Source organism: Lactuca serriola, chromosome 4 (genome assembly GCF_051521515.1).
Source record: "Lactuca serriola cultivar US96UC23 chromosome 4, Lser_US96UC23_V15, whole genome shotgun sequence".
Taxonomy (NCBI): Eukaryota; Viridiplantae; Streptophyta; class Magnoliopsida; order Asterales; family Asteraceae; genus Lactuca; species Lactuca serriola.
The window spans coordinates 148,804,933-148,816,360 of NC_136411.1; positions in this window are offsets into that span (position 1 = coordinate 148,804,933).

Sequence of the window (11,428 nt, forward strand, 5' to 3'; positions counted from 1 at the left end):
TTCGTTATTGAATTTAGTTGAATCTTTACTTATCTAGTTTTTAGTTAAGTAATCTAAGTATTAGTTGGTAAGTTTCTAGTCTTGCAAAACTAGAGAAACCCCCTTTCTATTACTTGTTTTATTTAGATAATATTAGCTTTTATTTTAATTGTTTATCTTTCCCTGCGTTCAATACTCTACTTGCTTGAACTATATTACTAATCGATAGGTACACTGCCTTTCGTGTGTTTATTGTGTGTCTAAGTTAGTAGGATTAAAACTAGTTCGTTTCACACGCATCAAGTTTTTGGTGCCGTTGTCGGGGAACGGTTCTAAATAGTTAATTTTATTTGCTAATTGTTATCATTTTTTAATTTATTTGTTGATTATTATTTTTTTGATAGTTTAATTTTTATTTATTATGTATTTTCCAAATCTCGATGCTTTTGATGCTTTTCTTGAGGAAGTAGCGCAGGAAATTGGGCAAGAAGATGAAGCATATGACTCAGATGAAGATTTGAAGAAATTTGGAAGATGGTTAGATAACTTCTTGACTAACGAACAAGAGCAACCTGAGTCACAAGAGGTAAAGTTACAAGATGATGAATTTAATCTAGAAAGAGATTTGGAGGAGCTGGAAAGGTCGCTAACAGAGAGGTCAGACGAAGAACAAGAATAAGCTGAATTGCAGGAACCAACCTGTGGTTTGACCATTACCACGACATGGCCCCCTGTATTTTCAGTTTGTGTTTCGAAGCATGGGGTGACGATTCCAACTTTGGAGAAAGTTCTGAAGCGCGATCCATTTCTGATTAGTATCCAACCGGTCCCAACCCTTGTCAGAATTCTTGGGTTCTATGTATTCAAGCTTGTTTGGCCAATTTTAGAAGAAAAGAGCCAAATTGTACAAATTGGTCCAAAGAAGATATTCAATGCAACGGATGGATTGGCGTTGAGTTTATTGGAAGTTTATTAAGTTGGGAGTCCAGCTCAAGACTCACACAAAAAGAAGCGCTTGCGGGAGGCAACCCGTCATTAGAGTTTGCTTTTCTTTTTCTTTTAAACTTCTAGTATTTAGGGATAATATAGGAATTTTTATTTTGATGTTTCTTTTCCTTTTTATTACGTGGTTTTGTCTTTGATCTTTTTAGAAGCTAGGGTCATATTAGATCAAATTCTTAAAGCGTGAGGGAATTAAAGTGAGGGCTCGAGTCGTTTACGAGAAGATTAGAAGATTTTGAGCGATATGTTGAGTCCGATGTTTATATTTGATTAAAAAGAGTCTCGTCCCTGAAGAAAATGAGGAGTTGTATTACCTTGATACTCACCTTGAACACAAAATTAAAGCTGAGGCAGAAAGAAGAAAAGACCTGATCAGAGTCAAGAACTCGTCGAGTGCATAATACTAACTCGAAGAGTCCAAGCAAAAAATCACGATTTCTGCGAGTATAGCGATTCAACTCGGCGAGTCTCCACATAAAACTCAGCGAGTTACTCATTCTTTTTATATTTGAGTTGACGATTTGATTCCATTCGACGCTGGCCTTGTCTATATTTTTGAAGATCATTTTCCGAGCGTTTCTAAGATGCTTTTTCCCACATATTGAGAGTTGTCAACCACACGAGATTTGACGCCCAAGGCATGGATGCGCTGTTCCCATGCCAAAGTCAGCTGAAGTTGGAGCTTTACATGAAGAAGATTAACCTCGCGACTACTATCACAGGGGAGTTTGTTCCAATTCTCTCTTTATTTTATTGTTCTTTATCATGCATAATATGCAATGGGGACATTGCATAAATTAAGTGTGGGGTAGGGGTTGGTTAAATTAGTTAAAATTTTAGTTAAGTTTGAAAATTTTGCATTGCTAGGGCTAATTTAGAAAATTTTGGTAAAGCAATTAGGGATCATGCTAGTATTATATTTGATGATTGCATGAAAACTCAAATGTTTAGTTGAGCCTATATACATTCTAGTGCATTTGTGGCTTCCTTATTCTAGTGAAATCATGGGACAAAAACACGACCTCGCTTAGTTTGAAGGATGCAATATGTTTAGCATCATGTACCAGAAATGTATCCAGGAAAATTATTATCGTTAACCAATAAAGGTTGAAGTTGAGCGCCCCTGCTTAAGCATGTAGGGTTTTGAGTGAAAAAAGTGAGTTACATGTTAAAAGAGAGAGAGAGAGAGAGAGAGAGAGAGAGAGAGAGAGAGAATTACAAGAAAAAGTTCAAAGAATTTTTGGAGCATCAAAGTTAAATTATGAAGTTCAAAGATCAAAAATTCTGAAGAAATTCAAAAGGTTGAAGATACCCAAAAATTAAAGATCAAATGTCAAAGAAGTGAAGAATTTCAAAAGAGCTCCATAGCGGTATCATAAAATGTAATTGTCTAGATTATGTATGCTTGGTTTCCTCAACCAAAAATACCTTGAGGTTAAGAGGTTTTCTGAGGATGGATTTGGATGGATGCATAAAATGAGCATTGTTCGGAAAAAGTGGGCGAATGTTTATGAGGATTGTGAGTATTTGGAGTATGGGGGGTTATTAGGAAAATTTTAGACACAAATGCATGCGTTGCGGTCTTGGCATCATGGCTGGATTCGATTGGGATTGTCTTATGTAATATTAGTGTACTAAAATTCAGTTTTGCTTGGGGGCAAGCAAAAGTCAAGTGTGGGGTATTTTGATATTAGCATATCTAGTTATAAAATTTGCATTATCTTAATACTTTATGTTGTTTTTGTCTCATTTAATGAACCAAAGGTGCTTAATTAGCTTAAATATTTCATTTACAGCAACAAAGACATGCTCGAAAGGAAAATGAAGCGGAATTGGCGATTGGACGCTTGGATCTTGGATTTTGAAGAAAGAAGGATGTTGTTGGACAGCTTGACCCATTGTCATTGTTTTGGCCATATTTCATGAACCGTCACTCTGATTGACGAGATTCAAAATGTTCTGAAAACTAGACACAATTTCGGACGGCTTTCGTGTTTTGAGAAAATGCTGATTCCAAACGTACTCGACGAGTAGGCCATCAACTCAACGAGTTGGTCAGAAGTTTCGCGATTCTTGACTTCGCCTTGTCGTACACGGGATTTTAAGTGATGGACTCGGCGAGTAGGTCAATGGACTCGCCGAGTAGCCCCTGTTTTCAGAATATATATATATATATATATATATATATATATATATATATATATATATATATATATATATATATATATATATAGAAACGCTTCTCATTCGAGCCCTAACGAATGGGGGAAGTTTAGGATGATTTTTGGAGGCCAGAAGGGTTATTAGAAGCTGTGGTTTTCGAGATTTCAACTTAGATATCAATTTGGAAGAAGATCAAAGGCAATAACACACTACTTTTTGATGGGTTTTAGCCATAAGAACTTTCCTATGTGCGCATGCAAAACCCTAATGCTTGGATCTAGGCTTTCTAATTAAACATGCTTTGAATCCAAGACTCCTAATGACTATTTAGGTATAAGAACAATACAAAACCAGATCTAGAATCATACCTTTGAATCTCTTGTTTGATCTTGTTGTCTTGGAGCTCTAGAATCACAATTGTCACTCCTCTGATGGCTTACAAACACCAAATAGCAAGGATGATGATTTGGGAGAGAGGAGAGGGCAGGAAATCGGCCAGGGGTTCTCTACTTTAGATCAAGTGCCGATTTCCCTTTGCCATAGGGTCTATTTATACTTGTAGACTCCTTAAGGGTTACAGCTTAAACCCTAATTGGATAACCTTCTTTTAAAGCAATCCAAATCCATTCCTTAGATAGACTTGGACAATTTGAAGCTATCCATAGCTTCTAGAATCCGTCCACCCCTATCCAATATGGATTTACAGTCTAAAGTCTAACTATCAAACAATTGACAGTTTATACCCTCTTATTTAATTAATCTCTTTAAGTCACCAAATTAATACTAATTAATTTATGACTTATATTAATCAAATAAAAATATTATTATTCTTTATATTATTCCCATAATATATTAATAATATTTATTCTCTCTTAATAAATCATCCTATCAAGTTGCTATGGTGAAGGTAACCCAAAAGGACCATGCACAACCGGGTCAAATACTTGCCTAATATAGTTGCAGCCTTAGACACTATTCCAACAGTCTCCCACTTGGATAAATCTAGTAACTATATGCACAAGTACAATTCAATTTGCAATCGTAGCTCTCAAAGACGTTTTCAAACTCTGATCAATCATGTCCTTTAGATAAGGGATCGTACAGTCCTCTGTTAGATATCATGCTGACAATTCTATGGAATGGTTAGTCAAGCATTTAGGTTTCTCGATCTCTGATTTATTTGACATAGAACTTAATCGAACACATCAATTCAGTTCTGACCGGGCCCGGCACATAAGTCAAATCAAATCATCGAGCGGCCGAGATATCGCTTTACCCTCTTGGGATAAAAGTTACAAATAAACTTCGACTTATATGCATTTACTTATTCATTAACCAACTATACACAACAATGCGTTTTATGACACCGAGTTACTGATGCGTTTTCGCATTATCAATGTACAATCAATTAACAAATAACAAACCATATATCTAGGTTTTAAGACTATATGATATTATCGTCTTGCGATCACCCCTTTTATATCTTATTCCATAAGGTGATTCCAGCAAGTGCGGGTTTGTTCCAATACTCAAAACCAGTTCATAAGCACTCATGAACGTTGCAACAACCCTTAGCTATGTCTAACACCATTGAGACAATCTACACACCAATTCATGACAATCTTCATTCATATCTACTTCCAACATATGAATGATTGTGGACAATTTGAATAATTCGATTATTCCTAATAAACTCAATTATTCTGGAAGTCAAAACATGCAAAGTGAAACAATAGTTAAACAATTAACATAAGATAGTAACATTACTTATAAATAAAACTCCTTTATTTAATCATCAAATGTTAATTACATTTATCTATTACACATTTCTAATACTATCTAATCTATGTTAATATCATCCTTCAGCCCAATACTCCTAGCATGCTGCAAGTGCTTAACCCTACTCAGTCCCTTCGTAAGCGGATCTGCTGGGTTATCCTCCGATGATATCCTCTTCACCACGAGTTGTCCTTCTTCTACACGATGTCTAATAAAGTGATATTTTATGTCGATATGTCATGATCTACCATGATCCCTCGGTTCCTTGGTCAAGGCAACCGCTCCTTCATTATCACAGAAAATCTCCATGGGCTCCTTTATGGCAGGTACAACTCCAAGATCACCTATGAAGTTCTTCAGCCATATTGCCTCCTTCGACGCTTCGCTCGCTGCAATGTACTCTGATTCGCACGTTGAATCAGCTACGGTTTCTTGCTTGGAACTCTTCCATGTCACTACTCCTCCATTCAGGGTAAAGACCCAGCCCGACTGCGAACGGTAGTTGTCTCTGTCGGTCTGAAAACTGGCGTCACTATACCCTCGCACCTTCAAGCCATCACTCCCTCCGAGGACTAAGAACCATTCCTTCGTCCTCCGAAGCTACTTAAGGATATTCTTCACCGCAATCCAATGGGCTCTGCCAGGATTCCCTTGATATCTGCTAACCATGCTCAAAGCAAAGGCTACATCAGGGCGAGTACAAGTCATAGCGTACATGATTGAGCCAACTGTGGAAGCGTATGGTACTCAGCTTATTTCTGCTATTTCAGCTTCGGTACTCGGACTTTGAGTCTTACTCAACTTGGCATTACTTTGTATCGGTAATTCTCCCTTCTTCGAGTTTTCCATACTAAAACGTTTTAGTACCTTCTCTAAGTAAGTGTTCTGACTAAGTCCAATTAGTCTCTTACTTCTTTCTCTTACTATCCTTATTCCCAAAATGTAAGAAGCCTCTCCGAGGTCCTTCATAGCGAAGCACTTCCCGAGCCAGGACTTAACCTCCTGCAGAGTCGGGATGTCGTTTCCTATGAGTAATATGTCATCGACATATAGAACGAGGAAGCTTACTATACTCCCACTGGCTTTGACATATACACAAGATTCATCTTCGCTTCGTACAAATCCAAACTCTTTGACTTTCTCATCGAAGCAAAGATTCCATCTGCGAGACGCTTGCTTAAGTCGATAAATTGACTTCTCAAGCTTACACACTCTATTTGGATGCTTCGGATCCACAAACCCCTCTAGCTGAGCCATGTAAACATCCTCAGCCAACTTTCCGTTAAGGAAAGCGGTCTTGACATCCATTTGCCAAATCTCATAATCATGAAATGCGGCAATAGCTAGCATCACTCTAATAGATTTTATCTTCGCAACTGGTGAGAAGGTTTCATCATAGTCAACTCCGGGAGTTTGAGTAAAGCCCTTCGCGACCAATCGCGCTTTATATGTGTGTACGTTTCCATCCACGTCGGTCTTCTTCTTGAAGATCCATTTGCACCCAACGGTCTTACATCCGGGCACATTATCAACCAAATTCCAAACTTGGTTATCATACATGGATTGGATCTCGCTATCCATTGCCTCTTTCCATTTTGCAGACTCCGAGCCTGCCATGGCTTCCTTATAGCTATTAGGTTCATCAAGATTTATTAGTGTACCATCACTAATATACGTGTCCCCTTCGGTAGTAATATGAAAACCATAAAACTGGGGTAGAACTCTAACTCTATCGGAACGTCTAAGAGGTAAGGACTCGTCAATCGGTTCAACCAGAGTTTCCTCCTCGGGTTGAGTGCCAGCGGTAGAGGTTCCTTCATCTATTGACTCTTGAATCTCTTCAAGTTCGATTTGCCTCCCACTATCTCCTTGGCTTATGAGTTCTCGCTCTCGGAAAACTCCTCTTCTCGCAACGAAGACAACATTGTCCTTCGGTCTATAGAAGAGATATCCAGAGGATTTCTGCGGGTAGCCGATGAAAATACATCACTCACTACGAGGTTCGAGCTTGTCGTGAGTATCTCGTCTTACGAAAGCCTCGCAACCCCAAACCTTGATATGTGCTAACGAGGGAGCTTTCCATGTCCACATCTCATGAGGTGTTTTGGCAACCTTCTTAGTAGGGACTCGGTTAAGGAGCATACCCCCAAAAAGAGATTGATAGTGAAGCACGACTCATCATAGAGCGAACCATATCCAATAAGGTTCGATTATGCCTTTCTACCACACCATTCAACTGCGGTGTCCTAGGAGGCGTCAATTGTGAAACTATTCCACACTCCTTGAGATAATCGTGGAATTCAAGACTTAGGTACTCTCCTCCTCGATCGGATCGAAGCATCTTGATTTTCCTGCCCAATTGATTCTCCACTTCATTCTTGAACTCTTTGAACTTTTCAAAGGTTTCTGACTTTTGCTTGATTAAATAGATATACCCATATCTACTATAATCATCGGTAAAATTCACGTAGAAGCGGTTCCCATCCTTCGTGGTTGATCTAAACGGTCCACATACATCGGTATGTATTAGGTCCAATAGACCCTCACCCCTTTCACACGTACTTGTGAAGGGTGACTTAGTCATCTTTCCAAGTAAACAAGACTCACATGTGTCATCTTTCTTAACGTCGAATGACTCCAACACACCATCCTTTTGGAGTTGGGCTATGCGTTTCTTGTTGACATGTCCAAGACGACAATGCCACAAGGATGCTTTATCCATACTAGTGGAAGAATCTATGTTCAAAACATCATTTCCTAAGTTATCAATAATCATAACAGTTTCATAAATCCCATTACATGGTATAGCTTCAAAGTAAAAGACACCATTTAGATAAGCCAAAATACAACCATTCTCATTATTAATAGAAAATCTAAAACCTTGTCTAAACAAACCATGAAATGAAATGATGTTTCTAGCCATTTCTGGCGAATAGCAACAATTGTTCAAATCTAAACATAAATTATTCCTAAGCACTAAAGAATACACTCCAATCTTGGTCACAGGCGACGATCTTTTGTTCCCCATGATTAGATTGATCCTTCCTTGCTCCACATCCCTACTTCTTCTTAGTCCCTGCACATTATAACAAATGTGATAACCACAACCGATATCAAGAACCCAAGAAATAGCATGATTAGAATCGTTAGACTTAATTGTATATATACCTGCGAAAGATGGCTTGATCTTTCCTTCCTCGATGGCTTGCAGGTACTCTGGGCAGCTTCTCTTCCAATGTCCTATCTTGTGGCAGTGGTGCCACTCTGCCTCCTTAGGGTTAGGGCAGGGCTTAGCGGGATCAACTTTGGTCCCACTAGAAGAGGCACCATCTCGGGCTTTAACCTTGTGATAGTTCTTAGACGAAGCCTTCCTCTTCTTTCCCTTTCCTTGACCAATAGCCAAGACAGGAGCAGTGGGTGGATTGGGAGTTGGTGCAGCAGACTTGTCTTTGAAGTTGCTCTCAGCGACCCTCAAGAGACCTTGGAGTTTGCTTAGGGTGACCTCCTCTTTGTTCATGTGGTAGGTCATCCTAAATTGACTGTACATCGGAGGCAAAGAGTGAAGCACCATGTCGATCGCCAAGTCTTCCCCAAAGTCAACATTTAACTTGCGAAGGTGGTCGACATACCTTTGCATCTTTTGCAGGTGCACGGTAAAAGACTCTCCATGACCCATCTTAGCGGAAATCATGTTAATGAAAATCTCATAACGCTCTTGTCTCGCGTTTTGGTGGTATCTCTCCAATAAGTCTTGATGCATCTCGTACGGGTACATGTCCTCGTAGGACTTTTGGAATTCGGAGTTCATGGTGGCTATCATGATGCAATGTACCTTCGTTGCATCTCGCTCATGAGTTTCAAAAGCGGTAATTTCAGCCGGAGTAGCGATTTCAGGGTTGATTTTCTCGAGCTTCTCATCGAGGACATACTCCTTATCCTCATAGCGAGCAATGGTGCGAATGTATCTTATCCATTCGCTAAAGTTCATTCCATCGAAGGTGACCTTTTGGCAAAGGCTCATCAATGTGAAAGAACTAGCAGCAGCGTTGTTAGCGTTCGACATCTACAATTAGAAAGGACAAAGATAGATTAGATTATGAATCCCTAATTATCACCCAATAAGAAAAATTAGGGCTAGGATCCAACAACAACATTTACATATTAGAAAAGGGATGTCGTAATCTAACATGCAAATAAATTGAAGGTAAGTGAATGACAATTCACTAATTCTCCACCATAAAAACTAACTATAAGTCCTAAATGTATTGAGAATTCCTAGGTTCGGATGAGATTCATTGAAACTATTCAATGGCATGTTTAAATCTCGATATGCCCCTCTTGTTTATGACTGGGATACCGAGGATCACAAAGCGGGTGTGAATTACCATGCAAATTCACATGGTGCCTTCATTGTAACAATCACCAATTCGATGTGCCGGTAAACCACACACGCTCCATCGAACTATGATAAAAAATGAATCACCCTTTGCCACCTTTGCTTAGAACCAATTAGTGTGCCGGTAAACCACACACGCTCCACTAACTTCTTAGCAAGGGTGCAAAGTGTAATTTCATGGGATTGCATCAATTCACTTTTCCTAAAGTAACTAAGATTGGGAAATTTTATAAAAAAAATGTGTAGTTACTTTGTATTACTTATTATACTTTTAATGAGAGGATGAGGTTGCCCTATCCTACCCGTTCGGCTAACGACCCTCCACCGATCAAGCAAGCGATGGGTGTGAGTGTACACCCATTAAGCGCCATTTTACAGGCCGCAACCTTATACCCACCTTATAGATCGGCTTCGTGAATGAGGCCTACTAACGGTAAGACTAGCATTTTAGTTATATATATATATATATATATATATATATATATATATATATATATATATATTAATCTTGTAATATTATATTAGTATAGGGTTGTATTTTAAACATTTTAAAATCTAGGGTTTGAAATTTAAATTGTCTAAATTAAACCTTTTAATCACAAAATATAAATTTCAAAACTTGAGGATAAGTTTTAAACATTTAAAACATGGAGGATCAAATAACAAATAATTTTAATTAACAATTAATTTCCTAATTATCTATATTTGATTTATTCAAGATTTCTTTCAAGATAAATACCAAAATAATCAAAATAATTAATTAATTATCATATAAGGAAATTAAATATTTTATTAGTTGATAAATATCTTTAATTAGATCAAGATAATAGTCATATATATCAAAAAATCGGATTAGGGTTGATCTAATATGATTAAGGTAAGTTTCCATAAGATAATCATGAAGAAATTCCGAATATGGCCATTCCTGACGCTTGGACTCGCCGAGTGCACCAAGGGACTCGTCGAGTCAGGCCAACTTGTCGAGTCCACTATGGAACTCGCCGAATCCATGACTCAGAAACACAAAATTCAAATTTTGCAGTTAAGTTTCAAACAATAAGCAACAATTTAATGAAAACCAAGCTAGGCTCTGATACCACTGATGGGTTTTAGCCATAAGAACTTTCCTATGTGCGCATGCAAAACCCTAATGCTTGGATCTAGGCTTTCTAATTAAACATGCTTTGAATCCAAGACTTCTAATGACTATTTAGGTATAAGAACAATATAAAACCAGATCTAGAATCATACCTTTGAATCTCTTGTTTGATCTTGTTGTCTTGGAGCTCTAGAATCACAATTGTCACTCCTCTAATGGCTTACAAACACCAAATAGCAAGGAGGATGATTTGGGAGAGAGGAGAGGGAAGGAAATCGGCCAGGGGTTCTCTACTTTAGATCAAGTGCCGATTTCCCTTTGCCATAGGGTCTATTTATACTTGTAGACTCCTTAAGGGTTACAGCTTAAACCCTAATTGGATAATCTTCTCTTAAAGCAATCCAAATCCATTCCTTAGATAGACTTGGACGATTTGAAGCTATCCATAGCTTCGAGAATCCATCCACCCCTATCCAATATGGATTTACAGTCTAAAGTCTAACTATCAAACAATTGACAGTTTATACCCTCTTATTTAATAAATCTCTTTAAGTCACCAAATTAATACTAATTAATTTATGACTTATATTAATCAAATAACAATATTATTATTCTTTATATTATTCCCATAATATATTAATAAAATTTTGTTCTCTCATAATAAATCATCCTATCAAGTTGCTATGGTGAAGGCAACCCAAAAGAACCATGCACAACCGGGTCAAATACTTGCCTAATATAGTTGCAGCCTTAGACACTATTCCAACACTTTTATCTTAATCTTTTGCATAAACCATGTTTCAGTCATTAGATTATGTTTTTCGTTTGTTATTTGTTGTAGATATGAGCTAAAAACTCATAACTTCTGTTTAGGATAGATGATTTTGTGATTATGGTTTGATTTTATGGTAGGATTGATTTAATATTGGTGATTTTGTTGATTTTAGCTTGTTAAAGAACATTATGTGTGAATGATAACTATTTTTCTGTTAATAGGAAGATAATTAAGC